General features: G+C 48.9%; 1 protein-coding gene across 11 annotated transcripts in view; it reads right to left on the bottom strand.

Moving 5' to 3' along the window:
• LOC105183037 (uncharacterized) overlaps nucleotides 1–16,771 on the bottom strand; it is a 212,729-nt gene that overhangs the window by 50,113 nt on the left and 145,845 nt on the right. The window lies entirely within an intron of this gene.

The following is a 16,771-nucleotide window of genomic DNA, read 5'->3' on the forward strand; positions in this document are numbered from 1 at the left end:
TGCAGGGGAAAGGTCCTACAGTGAACACATGGGTCGAAGAATTAATATTGTCGGAGTCGTGAACAATGCTTTATTTTAATTAAAGCGAGTGACTTACTCGTTTCTCGCTTTGGTGCTTTTGTACTCTCTGATTGGCTTTAATGGAATCCCTGAGAAAAGGGATTCTTTTCGCTCTTGCTCGGAATGTAAATAAACGTCTGGTTCTTTTCCATTTTACACACGCTTCATCCTCCGAGCAATTGTTGGTCACAAAGTTTTCGCGGTAAGAATGACATTGTACTATTCTAATCAAGAAATGGCACAGACATGCATTCCACGTATCAGAAGCGAATAAGCCACTTGCTTCAACCCCCTTTCAGGCCGATCGGCACGTACGTGCACCATCAAATGCTTCGGAAAGACTGACTTTGTGAATCCTTATTATTTTTGATGTTAAAATGTACCTGTTCGTATATTAATGGTATCTTCCCCCAGTTTAATAGAAAGATTTTTGGTGAAATATTGATTAATGACCACCTCTATACATACTATATATTCCAATAAAACGATCAGAATTCGAGAACAAAGATATCGTTTTGAAAGGATTAATTAAAATATAAATAATTCTTTTATAATTCCGACAATGTCCATTAGTCGATCCATGATCGCCTCTGTACATAAATATTCCAATAAGACGATGAAAATTTGAAAACAAAAGTGTCGCCCTGAAAGGATTGATTAAAATAAATAATTCCTCATAATTCCGATACAATATTCCTTTACCGACCCATGTTTATTAGGACTTTTCTCTTATATCTTGTGAGTACCGTCCTTACCGCGCTTTCCTCAGACACTCTGCATATTTTTCTCCTTATTGTTTGTTAACTATTCTTTTTCTTGTTTATGCGTATACATACGCACGCGTTTTCCTTCTACGAGAGAGCGGCTCGAGCACAATTGGAGGAGTCGCGACATTCGTCCAAGTGTTTCGCGAGCGGCGTAGGATTGCCGCCGATTAATCGCGAATTTAATCGCGTTAAAGCAATCCGCGTCTCTCCGCGGCTCTCTCGGCGCGGTGAGCGGCTCGGAGGAAAACAATCTAGCGGGTCTGACTGAGGAGTGGTGTTCCGGTACGACTATTATCCAGAGACTGCGGATTGACTGTGCGGTTAGTTGATTCTCCGGCGAAAACGCCGCTGCCCGGACGTCGATCGCGGGAGAACTGATGATCGCTCCTAAAGTGACGCTTTATTAGCATTTTAAAAACGAGTCATGTCGAACTCTCCTCCTGTCGACTCTAACGATCCTGCTAATCGCTACAGTGCCGCTCACTCATGGAAACCAACAAGCGAAGAAACATGACTCGATTGATCATTCAAACACACCCATGAAGTGCTCAGACACCCGCGTGGAATATTCGCCCATTGTGAGGCCGCGGGCATCAAGTACACACCCTCTGTCCCAAAAATAACCGGAATGGCTCTATTTTAATGAAATTAGTGGCGCCTTCTATCGTGGTAGGAGATTGAGTTAGGAAGCGTCAACCTTCCTTAATAACCTGTAGATATTCCATGACATTCCATTTCATTCACTAGAAGCCAAGATACGACGCATTAAAGTGACAGTAGTTTGATACCTCGGTCGAGAACTAGGCTGTTGGCGATTGCTGCACGATTAATGCACCTTCTCATCGTTCGTCAATTGTCACTGATTTTTTTATCAAAAATCAAATTTTATTGCTTCAACATCCCCCCCGTATTCACCCGATTTGCCACCCTGCGCGGCTATTTTCTATTCCTTAAGCTGCATTTGGCGATGAAAGAAAAGGTCCGTTTTGCATCAATCGAAGACATTCAACGGTCAACGACGAGCAATCTCAACACCGTTCCAATCAGCGACGCAAAAAGGTCATTCGATGCACTCCTCGAACGTGCAAATCGTTGTGCTTCTACTGAGGGAGAATATTTCGAATAAATAAAATGATTTTTGTGAAGAATTCTATGTAACTATTTTTGTGCTATAACTATTTTTGTTCTTTTTAAAGCCATTCCGATTGTTTTTGGGACAGAGGGTGTAGAGAGGTGTTCGCAGTCCCAAACGCGCTCCCGCATAACCATCGTGCGCTCCGACTGCCGATTTTAAATCGATTTAATCGAAGATCGATTAATTGGAGATTCTAAAAGATCGATTTCAAATCGATTTTTTGGAACTCGATTCAAAGATCGATCTGTAAATTCTGAAAATCGCCAACACGATTTTTTCACTTTTTTTCTACTAGTAATATAGTTATATAATTATATAGTTATATAGTGATACAGTTTTTTCTAATTCTTTTAGTTGTGACATTTAAACTCACTCAATGGCTGCACAATGCATATTACGTTACCCTTAAGATGTCCCAAATCTTCAGAAAATTTTCAGCGGAACGGAACGCGAGAACCAATCACTCGATATAATAGTATACATTGTATACATATGTATATGCATATAATAGTAAACGTGCTTTTTTATTTAATAACGTTTAAAAACCCTTGATTGACGTTTAATCAAACTAATTAAATCCTTAAGCATAAAGATTTAAAGATCTTTCTCTATCTTGTTCTGGCCACACACATAAACACACAACACAACCAAAAGAGTACCATCTGTTTAATTTCTTTGATCCATATTAAACTTTATATGAATTGCACGAGGTCTACTTTAGAGTGTAGAAATTTGACAGATAGTATATTCTAATGAGTGGTTCACTTTACACACGTACATACCAATTCAAATCGATTTTCTGAAATCGATTCTTTGCGAACCGATTTTTTAAAGATCGATTTCGGTACATATATAGAAAAGGTAAATATATAGAAAAGGGTGCACTTCACCGATTTTTTTCATTTTGAAATATGTTATAAAGGATAAAATTCTGAGTGACTTTTCCTGATACAATTATACGAGGGTCGCTTATAGTTTCTGAGATATTTGACTTTAAAGTTTTATAATTGTACGTTGAAGTATATTTGAAGTTGAGGTAAATAGAAAGGGCTACATCTCACCGGCTTTCTTCATTCTGAAATATGTTATAAGGGATGAAATTCTGAGTGACTTCCTGATACAACTATATGGGGGTCGCTTATAGTTTCCGAGATATTTGATTTTAAAGTTTTGGAATTTTGATTATCCTAGAATTAAATTCCAGATATCATAAACTGACGTTATTTACAGTACAACAACAATCCAAACAGTTAATCCAAACATAGTGTATACATAGAAATATAGGAAACAGTACATATAAGCGGGAGAGGGGCTCCGCCCCTCTGTAACATATATAAAAATGCAATAAGTTAGATTAGGTTGGGATTTGTTTGGGAAGGGCCGAAGCCCCTCTCCCGCTTATATGTTACTGTTTCTTATATTTAAAGTGAATGAAAACTGCTTGTCTACTTCAAATATACTTCAACGTACAATTATAAAACTTTAAAGTCAAATATCTCAGAAACTATAAACGGCCCCCATATCATTCTATTAGCAAAAGTCACTCAGATTTTCATCCTTTGTAACATATCTCAAAGTGAAAAAAATCGGCGAGGTGTATCCTTTTCTATATATATATTTACCTCGATTTCTTTCTCCGTGATTCGAATCGATTTTTAAATCGATCTGTTTGAAAAAAAAAAAATCGATATCCCTACGGCTCGCCGGCGGAATCGCGACAGCTGCGATGGCAGCGCGCACGCGCGCTCGACTCGGCCGCGTGTGCGGCGATTCAATGATGAATCGAAAGTGCCGGACTCTCGGCTAACGGTACTCGGCGAGAGGAATGCTCCCTGCATCGCGAGAGCGTGGTCGCGCGTCGCCGGGCGAAGGCGAGCGAGCGAGCGAGCGAGCGAGCGAGCGAGTGGAGCGCGCAGAGCCGGTCGCCGGGTTCCGAAATCCGTGTAGCCGCTCGGCTCCGATCTCTCGCTGCGACCTTTCGTACGGTTCCACTCGGCGGCGGCGGCGATCGATAGCGCGCAACAGTGACTCTGGCGAAGCTCCAGAGCCGGGCAGAACTTTGGCGCGACGACAGGGCGACGGCTAGACGGCGGCGGGGGCGGCAGCGGGGGCGGGGGCCGCGCGCCGGCCGGGCAAATTGGAAAGCTGCGAGAAAGAGCCGCGATGTTTGACTCGTTCGGCTGCGTCTTCCGCTTTTTCCGCGCGACAACGCGCGAGCGAGCGAGCGAGCGAGCGAGCGAACGGAACGAGCGGAACGAACGGAACGGCTGTCGGCGTGGCAGCGGCGATCTGACTCGCGTCGCTCGCGCGCGTCGTGTGTGTGTGCGTGTGTGTGTGTGGATTATTCTTAGATCCCGAATTTATACCTTCAACTTCGACGCTCCGATTAATAGCGGTTCCTCCGCACCCCTCTCCGTCTCTCCCTTCCGCACCTCCCCCCCCTTGGCGGCTTCCGTTCGCCCACCTTGGCGGTTTAATCGAACTTCGCAAATTACCTCGCGGCGAGCGGCGGGTGAACATTTTAATAGCGAACTTCGCCTGTCTTCGCGTCGGAATCCGAAGAATGTCTCGCGCTAACGAGACCTCGAACGAACAAGAAGCTCCGGAGCGGAAAGGCAGCGAACCGACGACGCGGCTTCTTCTCCAGCGACGCTTTCCCCGCGATACGCTTCGGCGCTGCACTTTGAATCTCCGCCTTTCGTCTCTCTCTCTCTCTCTCTCTCTCTCTCTCTCTCTCAGCCGCGCAAACTTTGCTAACTCGCCTGATAATAACCCAGCGATCGGACTGCGCAGCGGAGATTTGGACGAGTTCCGAGCGAACGGAACATATGCCGTCGAATCGGACCGTCCCGCCGCGGCAGGAAGGGAAACGAAGACGCGGAGGGAGGGGGAGCAGCCTCACGTTCGGCGCTCTGTTCGTCCTCTCTCTCTCTCTCTCTCTCTCTCTTTTCCTCTCCCGTTAGCTGAGTTAATCGTGCCGTTAATGACGTAATTATTTACTCCAGCGGGGCGACCCGCAGAGGCATTAGCCGACGTCGTACAACGTACTCGCGACATGACATTCCCGACGAGTGAAAGGAACGCGACACGTATACATTATACGTATCAGTATTCAACCGCTCGACGATCAGTCACAGCGACGAACGCCACACACGTGCGCGCCGGGGCGCGCATTCGGACGCGCCCTCGCGTTGGGCCGGCCGAATGTCATGCAAATGCGCAGCAGGTCGCAGCATCGAGCATCTTCGCGCGGCTCTTCATTATTTCCACACGACGGCAACAAGCGAGCGAGCCGCGGCATCTCATTAGCCGGGCCCGGCCCAAAAGCGCCGTAATTAGATGTCTCCTCCCTCAACGCACGAGATGAATTATTTCGCTCGTTGATACCAATCATCCCCCCTGCCCCTCCACCCCTCTCGGGCTCGTCGCCGCTGATGCCAACGTGAAACAACGGCAGTCTCGATCGGAAATCGATCGGATTGAAGCCGAACGGTCGGAGTCGGACGAACGAATAACAGAGCGGGAGGGAGAAAGAGAGAGAGAGAGAGAGAGAGAGAGGCACACACGACTCGAGTCGATCCTTACAGATCCTTACAGATACTTACTGTACTTGCCGGACCAGCAGCTGCTGCATATCAAACCGACTTTCCCGCCCATCCTGCTCGCGAGAACGAGATGCGCAGCTATGAGAAGGTCCTTGCTGCCTGCCGTGAGTCTCGATAGCGTGATGAACGCGGCGTCGCGTGTCATGAGCACGAGCGCGTCCGCGGATTCGAGGTCCTTGGTCCCTTCGCGGCGGCACGCGGTCGCGTGGTCGCCGTGGTTGCGCTGGTCGAGAAATGTCCGCGAGAGCGAGAGGCTGAAAAGCCGCTCTCCAGGCTCGTGGCTTGACCTGGAGAAGCGCGCGTGTAGAATCGCGCGAGAGAGGCCGGTCGCACACGTGCGCCACACGGCGGAATGCGCTCGCGGATTGATCGGTATGGGGCGCGCGGGCGACGAGCGGGCTGGATCGGTTTATTGAATTAACGGCGCGTACACCGGCGAATGCTCGGCGGGCATGGAGGCTTGTTAATCTGCAGGTCCGGCCTTTGCGTCTCGAATTTCCGCAGGCACCGCGCGCCCGCGTTTATTGCCGCGTCGAATCGCGAATGCCAGCATCAGCAAATGCCGATCCGCTCGCGCACGAGTTGCGGCTATCGCTCGCGAAATTACGGCATTTAAACTTTCGCCCCGCGGCGCGGCGCGGCGCGGCGCGGCGCGACGTGCGTTTGAAAGCGAAATAAATAAATAAATAAATACATTTAACCGAGAGAGCGGTGTTCTTTTCTTTCCCCTTTTTTCGGCTCTCTTCCTCTATCGCGCGCGCAGGGCGGCCGGGAAGGGAAAGGACGGTATGCGCGCGGTATATGCCCGGTGCAGTTGGAAAAACGGAAGAATCGAATCTACGCCGGCGACGATTTCGCGAATCACGAGAGAGAGGGGGAGAGAGAGAGAGAGAGAGAGAGAGAGAGAGAGAGCGGGAGAAAGCGCGTTTCTGCGATTTTCAGCCTGCCGCTCGTCGCGAAACGACAGGGTCGTGAGAACGTTATCGTCGCGTCTCCGATTTACGCTGATATGAGACGCCGGTGTGATTCGCATTACGCGATTCTCGGACGCGTAAAAATCGCCCGGACGCACCTTGCGCCGCGCGCCATCCTCCGCGAAAGAGCGGCGCGCAGCGCATCCTCCGCGAAATGTCACGAGCCCGGCTGAACTTTCGAGAAACGATCTTTATCTGCGCGCGCGGCGAATGATGAACTTGCCAACTTTTCCTTCTTCTTCTTCTTCTTCTTCTTCTTCTTCCTCTCCTCTCCTTCGATTCTTCCGCGTGCGCGGATCCCCGGACCGTCCGCGCGTCTTTTCGCGTGTCTTCGCGCGACGTCACTGTGTGTCGCCACAGCTTCTCTCGCGAAAATCCCAACAGCGCGGCGACGAGAAAACACTACGGCGGTTCCCGCCGAGCGCGGAGAAGCCACGGAGTAACAGGTGTGTCGCGCGATCGCGGGCGGACGCTTGGCGCCAACACTCTCTCCCTTCCTCGCGATCGCGGAGCGTTCTCTCGATCTCGATCTCGATCCGCGCACCGGTCGATGGCAACTGGCGACACGCGGCCACGTCGCGCGCGCGCGCGCGAGAACCGCGTGGAACCGTGCGGAGCGCCACCGACTCACTGACTGACTGACTGACTCGCGACTATCATCGGCCCAGCCGGAGCCGGCTGTCTCTGTCTGACCCCGTCTCTCAGATCGAGGGGCCGCGCGGCTGGGAGTTGTTGCTCCGATGACGATCGACTTTCAGCGGAGGGGCGGCCGTATCTGCGCGCGTATCGCCTCGATATCGAAGCTTTGCTCCAACGCTTTGCTCTGACGCCGTCCGGACGCAGCAGAGTCTGCAGGCTTCGACTCTGGCCGGTGCTCGTCTAGCGCTAGACGAGCAAAGTGAACGCGTGAACGTCATCAGCGTTAGACTTGTTGGCATCAACACACAGCCGCCTGAGCGAACCAATTGAGTGTCAACTGAGTGAGACCGGGCTACTTGAAATTACATCTACTTTCTGTGGATTCTTCTCATCATCTTACCTCGTCGATAATCTCTTACGTGTGGAATGAAAGTTGAAGGATAAATAAGAGGCGATAATAACGCCGCGTGATCGCGGAGAGAATCGATCGTGTCGGTCGGTCGGTCGGACTGTATTCGCGCTTTGAGACGACAGGACAACAGGGGAAGAATCTGGAGTGACACAAGGAGACAAGACAGTCCTCACACGCGAGTCCTCGAGTTCGTGACGAGCGCGTGGCGGAATTCTTTCCCTGATCCTTCTTTACCTACCCGAGCAGAAAAATTAATAGGGTTACTCTCTGGTAAGGGCCTGATTATTTTTCCCTAACATTAATCGGGCTCTATATGTGTAGCAAATGGTGTAACTGGTCCTTGCAAGACAATATTAATGGGGCCTTGTAAGGAGATATTTTTATTATTGCTTGAGTAAAAATATTCCTTCTTTTCATTCCGAGAAATTTAGACTGTAATTTCTTTATAACCTTGTTAGTATATAACAAGAAATTTTTATTTTAAAAATATAGCATACCTTATAATAAAATATAGCATTCTTTATACATAAAAATCCTGCTACCGTTTTTATTAAAGTTTGCCGCATTTCAAAACGAAGGCAATACTAGAAAAATCCTTGGAACAGGCTAATGAATATGACAACCAATTAAAACTAATAAAATTTGTTTTTAATTGAGGTATAATTGAGAAATCTTTCAAAGAACCAGATAGACCTACTAAAGTAATACTGAACTGTGACAATTTCTTACACGCTTCAGATCTTATTAATTTTCCATAACAAAACTTGATTTTGTATATCTAAAGCATCCTCTTCAAAAAGGTCCTTCTAAGATCCACATCAATTTTCCATGTTAAAGCGATATTATTTCGTAAAATTTAAGGCATCCCTAAAAAATCCTTCCAAGGCTCTTCTCAGCTTTCCCTATCAAAGCGTCATTTATTAAATCTAAGGCAGCCCTAATAAATCCTTCTAAGCTCCTCATCAGTTTTCCTTATGAAAGCTTCATTTCATAAAATCTAAGGTATCCCTAAAAGACCCATCTCAGAGCCTGATGTGCTAATAATGAGGCATCCCTTTTTAGGGCATCCTACTTTCAGCCTTATCGGGGCCTTATAGGGGCCTATAAGGTTCATGAGGATGGCCCTAACAATTTTGTGCTCGGGTAGTTACCAAACGTTCGCTGGTCCTCCACTGGTGTCTGCTGCGTCACGCGCAAAGCCTCGAATCCTGGACACGCAAAATCGGACCCGGGAATCGAGGTCACCGTCGAAACGTGAACGTGACTTCAGCAAGATCGAGCGTTGTTTCTTGTTAGAACGCAGCTAACTCGTCTACATGTCACGGGCAAGATTGATTCAATCAAGATCGACTGCTGATGAGCTATCGAGAGCGCGACGTTAATATCATATAATTCGCTCTTTATTTTATCATGAGAATTTTATATTTAACATGAGCTATCGATAGCTGACTGAATTAGTCGGTGACAATTGGACGAGTGGCATCGCAGTCGGAGATGAATATTGTCGTCGTCGGAATTATTACCGCGCGATGCACTCGCCTTAATACGCGCGTTCGTCGATTTTCCCGGCGCCTCCATCACTTCGGAGACCTCCCTTCTCCCTGGTTCTCGCGGGCCCTTCGCAATTAGCCGCGATAGGTGCGAGCGCATCGAGCCGTGATACAAATGAACGAATATCGAGGCCCTCCGCGAAATTCCGAAGCAGACGGTACCGATGCGGAAACGAGAGTGACGAGAGACGTTAATGTCTTCCCCGGGTTTTCATAGTTACCGCTCCGTTAACGAACAGATCCCGAAATGCCGAGGGGGACGTTGCCGATAAACAATCTGGATCACGAGGCGACGCGGCGTTCACATCGGCGTTTTCGATCATTTTACTCGGTCGGTGGCGCTGCGTCGAAACGCGACGCGGACTTTCGGTTTGTTTGCCTCCGCCTTCTTTAGTCCGCCGTCTCTCATTCGATCAGCCTGTGTGTACACGCGACTGCTCAATCGAGATCGTTGCTCCGCTTTTCACAGCGTTGAATATCGCAATTATCGCCTCGATATATCTTCCTGTCGCGCCGCGCTTACAGTATCAGCGTCGTGCGAGCCCCGCCGCCCCGCCGCGCTGTTCTCGCGTCTAAACGCGAATCTCGCGAGGCCGCTTTGGCGTTTTGTTTCCAGCCGAGGATCCGCTAATGGACAATTTCGCGCGCTACGAACAAGACAACGACTGTCCTTGCGAGAGCCGCTGTCGATCCCGCGGATCGACCGCTCGGCCGTCTCAATGCCGAGCGCGACAAATGGAGCCTCATGCTCGCGACCGCTTGTCGCGCGAACGAGGAAAGTTTGATTTTTCAGCGAGGTCAATGGCGGGCCAGTTGGCAGCGACGGTCGCAGAAACGCATTACCGAAATGCCAATCACAGGCGGCTCGCCCGTCGCGTCTCGCCCGGCCGGAGCCTCGTCCGCGCGCGCGCGCGCGCGCGCAAATTGTAAAAATATCTCGGTATTTCGGCGTGTCCTCGATTACGTCCGCTATACTTCGCACTTCGTATATTCGCCGGCCGGGCTGCGGACCGAGCCGCGAATTTATAACCCTGCCACCTCCGCCCCGTCTCCGCACGGAGACGCCTCCGCGAGGCTCGCGCTCGAACGCGCGAACAAGAAGTTAATCGAAGCGGTCTCGTCCGCCGCGGCGAGAAATGCCGCCAATGCGCCGGCGATCGCCGCGCGAGATATGTTTTTAGCGCGTCTGCGGTCGCGGGAAATTGGAGCGCGTACGATTTTCGGCCGTTTCCGATCGCCGATGACGGGGCACGGCGGCCGACGTGCGTTTGAAACCGAGCGAAGCCATCGTCGCGGTTTGCACGTTTGGACGTTGGACGTTTGGACGTTTGGACGTTGCGATTGGCAGAGAGAGAGAGAGCGGCTCGGCGGGGATAGCGGCGGGAAGCGGCAGGATATTTCGAACGATATCTGTCTAAGATTAAAAATACAGCTTGCAATATCCCGACCGCGCGCCGGATGGAGTTTCTCTTTCAGACTGCACTCGATCAGACGGACGTCAAATATACGCGCGGCGATCCGTCCGGCTGTCCGATACCGGCCTCGATACTATCCCGTCAGGGAAGCGATTCTCTCGCCGCTCTCGCTCTAGCCGAGAGAGAGAGAGAGAGAGAGAGAGAGAGAGAACCCTCGCGCTTTGACCGCCTCTTATTAATTCCACGAAATCTGGAACGACGAGCGCGGCTACTTTGACGGGACTTTAATTATGGAGCATTGTAGTATCGTTTCGTCCGCTACCACAAAGAGCTACCGGAAGAGAGGGGGGGGGGAGAGAGAGAGAGAGAGAGAGAGAGAGAGAGAGAGAGAGAGAGAGAGAGAGAGAGAGAGAGAGAGAGAGAGAGAGAGAGAGACCGAAAAAATTTCCACGCAACGGCAGAACGTAATCGATCAGCGGCGGGAGCCGGCCAGCAGAATTCGCGGAACGGAAAGGTTGCGCGTCCGCGAGTTCTCCCGGCTCGTCGATATTTAACGAGCCCGCGAGGGAATCGAAGAGAGCGAACGAGCAAAACGAGCGGCCGAGTAGTCGTAGATACCGCCGGCGGCTCTATCAGACCTATTGATATCGAGACGGCCGCGTCGCTGCGCGCATGTTATTGAACCCGACAGGCAAAGTGCAACGAACAAGCAGCCCGCGAAGACGACGGCGACGGCGCACTTGCGGCGGTGTTATTGCCCCTCGCATCGCTCGCGCGTAGTCACGATTCGCGCGTACTACGAGACAATGTAACGACGGACTTTCCTGCCACCTGCGCCGCCATGGACGACCGCGCAAAGTCGTTCGCACGCTGCGCAACTATACCGTGTCTGGTTATGGAGGCTCTTGTCGCCTTTCGCCTTTCGTGGACTGAAGCGAGGAAGCGCGCGCTCAAAATTCTCGCGTGCCACTTCCGTGTGAAAGAATATTCCCCCTCCCCCCCCCCTTTTTTTTTAACCAAAGATACAGCCAACGAGCGTGAAATGACTGCAACACGAGGCGTAGTCATCGGACTCTCAAGGGAGAAGCATAGAGCTCGCGGAGAATTTTACCGATGTGCTCTAGCGGCCTGAAGTACTCTCTCATGTACGGATATATCTATTTTTACCTGAAGACGGTACACGCAAGCGTTTCCATCGTATCATTTCTGTGACGTCACGGCAGCCAGGAAGTTTAAAGCGCGTGAGATGCGCGAGCAGCGTGACGACGCCGGCTGTCACTCGGCCAGCCTCGGCTTGTCTGTAAGGATAACGTCCCTCCTCCGAGGAGGCTCCGAGGATGTTAGCTTCTCGAAGGGGATTAATTAGCGCGCCTTATCACTCGCGATTAATTGTCGGACGCCGCGGGGAAACTCGGAGGGACATTTAATCGCGGGTAACACGAGATCGCGCGCGCGCGCGACCTCCTTTGGGCCGCGGAATTTTAAGCCGCGGACGAAAGCGGAGCGCGCCGATGGATTATACCGTAATTATGACGAATTTTACGTATTATATCCGCTTTCCTCTCTGTCGATCGCGAATTATACGAATCGGGACCTCCTCCACTCCCTCCCCCCTCCTGTGCGCGCGCTTGTAAAAACAATTGTCGTGCTCGACGACGACTGCTTCTCCGCACGCGCGAGCGAGCATGAAGCGCTCTCTGATTCCCCCCCCTCTCCCGGCCCCTCCACCTCCGCGATTTTATCTTCTCGATATTCCAACTTTCGACATTTCGCCAAGTCCAAGTCCCTCGTTAAATAGCAGCGTCGAGAACGTCGAGAACTTGATGGACCGAACGAACGGGGATTTGCAAATATCGCGAGACAAAGCGACGCGGAGAATTCGCGTACAGTTTCATCAAAAGCGTGATTGACTCTTCAAGGTGGAGTCTTAACGTAAAGAGAAGAGCGGCAAATAACGTTCATTTGTCGCATCGAGCAACGACAGTCTATAGTACAGTGTTGCGTTTCGAAATTGTGTGTGTGTGTGTGTGTGTGTGTGTGTGTGTATGTGTGTGGTTCTTCAAGTATAGTGAAATTTGCAAGGTTAATGCGGGATCAACAATTTCCAATGTAAATGAATAAATGTATTCATTTTGGAGACTCACGCTCGACTACCTTCATGTTTATTTATCGCGGATATTTATAGTCGTTCTCGATACCAACAATGCCTGACCAAGTTTTAATAATCGTCGAAAATGGACCATCAAGCACGGATCTCGAACGTGCTGGAGGTAATAACTTACCTTGCGCGTGTTGTGTTCGATCGTATCTCCGGTTTCGTCTATGTTTGTATACACTTTCGTAGTTTATTTAGGAAGTAGCATATATATGAAATAGAACGCGCTCGATGCTCTGGTTGGCGAATAGCCACTGCGGCGTCTTCACATAAATTATTATCGAGGTGATAGCTGTAGCACGATCGCTCCGACCATTCGACGAACGAAATTAGCACTATCAAGAATGCAAAAAGTTTCAGTCAGCAACGAGGCAACCCTGTATCGTGTATTGTGGGAAACTGATACCCCTCTCTCTCTCTCTCTCTCTCTCTTTTTGTACAATTTATATATAAATCTGAGCTATATACATCTCAACCCTTAACTTGAAAATACCAGTTTGTTCGAACAAGGAAGAAAAAGATAAAAACGAACGATGAAAATGTTACAAATACGTGTCCGTTGTTGAAGAGAACGTTCATCTCTTGCCACCGATACTTTCCATAGCAATTTCGTACCGCGCGGCATACAAATACAAAACAAAGGACAAGAAAGCGAAATCCTTTATACCTTGTTGGACAGAAAATATTAAGTGAAACCTTCCCATTGAGAGATCCACCTCCTGTGAACTCAATCTTGGCTTATACTGCGAAGGTCACTCTGTTCTAAATAACTTTGAGAAAATTTGAGCGCTGTCGCTCCTTCTGTTTATTAAAAAGTTATTAACAAAAAATGTCTCATGGATAAGACGTATTTTCCCGACATAGCGTACATTAAAAAATGTTAAACGGTACGTAGAAGCGGAGGAAAGGCGCAGTCAACCTTTGTCTTTGCATCTCTTCCGTGAATAAATCTGACCTAACCTAATCCTAACCTAACCTAACTCTAACCCAACTTGTACATTTTTGCGTATGGTTGTTGAAAACGTCCTGCTTAAAACCCACCAACTATATGCAAAGATATATAAGTTAACGGTTAAGTTAGAAATTAAGCTAGGTCTTTCTTTCTTCAGAAAGGAGCAAGTGTACTGTTTAATATTTTTCAATACGTCGGAAAAATATTGAAAGTGTGATATAGTTTTGAGAATTTTGCAAGAAACGACACTAATATCGGTCGAAGACATTCCAATCACAGCAATTGTTTCTTAATGTCTTAATATTAATCCATGATATTTAGTTATTTACTAACAACAGACGTAGTAAAAATCGTGTTAATACCATCTTAAAAACTAAAAATGGAGCTTCCTGAGAAGCTCTATTTTTAGAGCATTTTCGATATTTTGCTTTTGGAATTCTGATAGAAACTTATGGTGATGTTGCTCCATCAATTAAGACAAGTGAATATTGGTTCGGACGACTCAAAAATGGTGACTTCAGTATTTAGTAACGACAAAGATCGCTCGGGACAAGCAAAAAAGCTTGAAAATGCAAGCATTATTTGGCGGGATCAAGAAGGTGTTGTGTAGTATAAACTGTTAAATCCGAATGAAACTGTCACCGCTGATCGTTGTCGACAACAATTATACAAATTGAAGCGAGCATTGGAACAAAAACGATCACCAATTGCGAGTAACCGATCCGCAAAGTGATCCTTCTTCACGACAATGCTCGACCTCATGTTGCATTATCAGTGAAGCAAACGCTATTGGAGCTGGAATGGCAAGTCTTACCGCACCCCGCGTACTCTTTAGACATTGCTTCATCCGACTATCATTTGTTCCAGTTCGATGCAACATGCTCTAGAGGAGGACACACGCTTCGAACAAGTACGAAAATTTCTTGAAAATTGGCTCAACTCCAAAGAAGAATCTTTTTATCGTCGCGGAATCCATCTGTTGCCAGAAAGATGGGAAAAGTTGTAGAAAATGAAGGAGAATATTTTGATCAAAATATTCGTTCATTATCCTGCTTGAGTAAGTCAATTTTTGAGAAAAAAGAATCCTCAAATCACACTCCTGATACTCCTTATTTACGAGACATTTTGTTGATAATTTTTTCACAGACAGCGGGCGATGGCTAAAATCTTCTGAAAGAGGAGAGTGATCTCTGCAAGTCGAGATCAAGGTCACACAGGAGGTGTGGGTCCCCCCAATGTAAGAGTTTACCAAATCAAGGACCAAGGAGAACTTAACGAGTAGCAACTCGATCGACCGAGTCCTTCACACGACGGAAGGAATTTACGCGATAATTAACAGCGCGCCTCCCCCGCCCCCCTCCCCCCTCGTTGATGGCACACACGGAGATGCGGGGATATTGATGCGTCATCAATCTCCGACTCGATCGCGAAAACGACCGAGCGAAATGCTTTTCGAAATTCCGCGTCGCGCTTCGCGACGAACGATGAAACACCGACGGCGGTGTGTCCTGGCAAATTGCCGAGGCGGCTGAATTAAATGGCGTGTCGCGTAGCTATTCGATAGTTTTGTCGATGTCACGCTGGAAAACAATCGGCGCGGCGAGTCAGCGCCGCGCGCGTTTTCACGCGGATTATCAAGCGCGGCTTACGCGCGCATTGAGAATGAGAGAGCCCGCCGCGCGATCGCGCGGAGCGGAAACGCCGAAGCCCCGCTCTCTCGGAGCGGCGAGAGTCGACGGGAGGAAATTAAAAGTACTCGCTCGGGGCGCTCTGATGACGCGCGAACGTCACCACTAATCGCATTAAAATCGTGTCGGCGGTATCATTGCCCGATTACACTCTCGAGTCGATTAACTGGCGCGACTTAAGTCAGACGAACGTAAAGGAAAAATTAAATAGAGGACATGATCGTCTTGGATTACATCGATGTTTCACTCGCGCCGGTTTAATACCATAAAATGCATATAATAAACGTATACTCTAAAGAAATATGCACACACACACACACACACACACGCGCACACATACACACACACACACATAGATACACACAGAGGCGCGATTGCTTGCCCGCAACGTTATATCGATTATTAACCGCTTGCTTCTTGTTTCTCCTCTCTCTCTCTCTCTCTCTCTCTCTCGTCGCTCATTTCGTCTCGTTCGTCAGGAACGTCCTTTTAATGTCCCTTGTTGATCATAGCGAGCTTGTATAACCGCGTTTTTAATTTTCCCTCAAACGTCTCTCTCACACACACTCGTTTGCACATTTTTCTCTCCCGACGAGAATTCGGCGCGTCGAACGCTCACGATCGCAGGAACGTTATTCGCGAGTTTGCGCGACGAAATGATTGCGGCAGGACGTGATATCAGTTTATCAGACATCAGCAAGGACAATTGCAACGAGGGATCCGGGAGGAATATTTTTATCACACCGCGATCTATCATTATTTACAGCGTGTACTGTCGCTCGACTTTCCAAAATAACCGATTACCATGCGAGCTCATGGAAAGTGGCTCGCGATCGTGTCCATTCGACGAGTTCCTCACTTCATCGGGAAAAAGAAGAGAAAAAAGAGAAACGCGTGTTAAGCGTTGTGCAAACGAGTGTACACGCACGCACGCACGCACGCACGTACGCAGGCAGGCAGGCAAGCGCGCACCAGGCCGTGTTCCAACTCGCATCGATCATGAGACTGCACTCGCGTCGCTCGAGATTGCGTCTGGATTGTCCAAGCGGTCCCGAAACAGACTGGTCCAACGAAAAGAAATGATCGTAGCGGGTAGATCGTTAGTAAGTTGGACGACGGCCTGATCCGTAATTACGAGAGGGTGGCGGGGCCACCGTTAAGCGCAGGTACACATTTTGGTAGCGAGAACATTGAGCTGAATCCCGAACAGCGAGCCCAGGCTGCTGCTTACAAAGGCTGCCGGGGAGGGCGCTGAAGGAGTCTGCGAGATCTCGCGCGCAATGTTCTCTCGGAACGTCCGCAATCGAGAGGACGCTCTCGCAAACGGGAATTTGGTCGCGCTGTGTCGACGACTGATCAGCCGCTTCTGCGGGGTGAAGAGAACGAAGGTGCAAGAGTCTACGGGGGGAGCCGTCGGGC

The sequence above is a fragment of the Harpegnathos saltator genome, unplaced genomic scaffold (assembly GCF_003227715.2).
Source record: "Harpegnathos saltator strain DR-91 unplaced genomic scaffold, Hsal_v8.6 scaffold248, whole genome shotgun sequence".
NCBI lineage: Eukaryota > Metazoa > Arthropoda > Insecta > Hymenoptera > Formicidae > Harpegnathos > Harpegnathos saltator.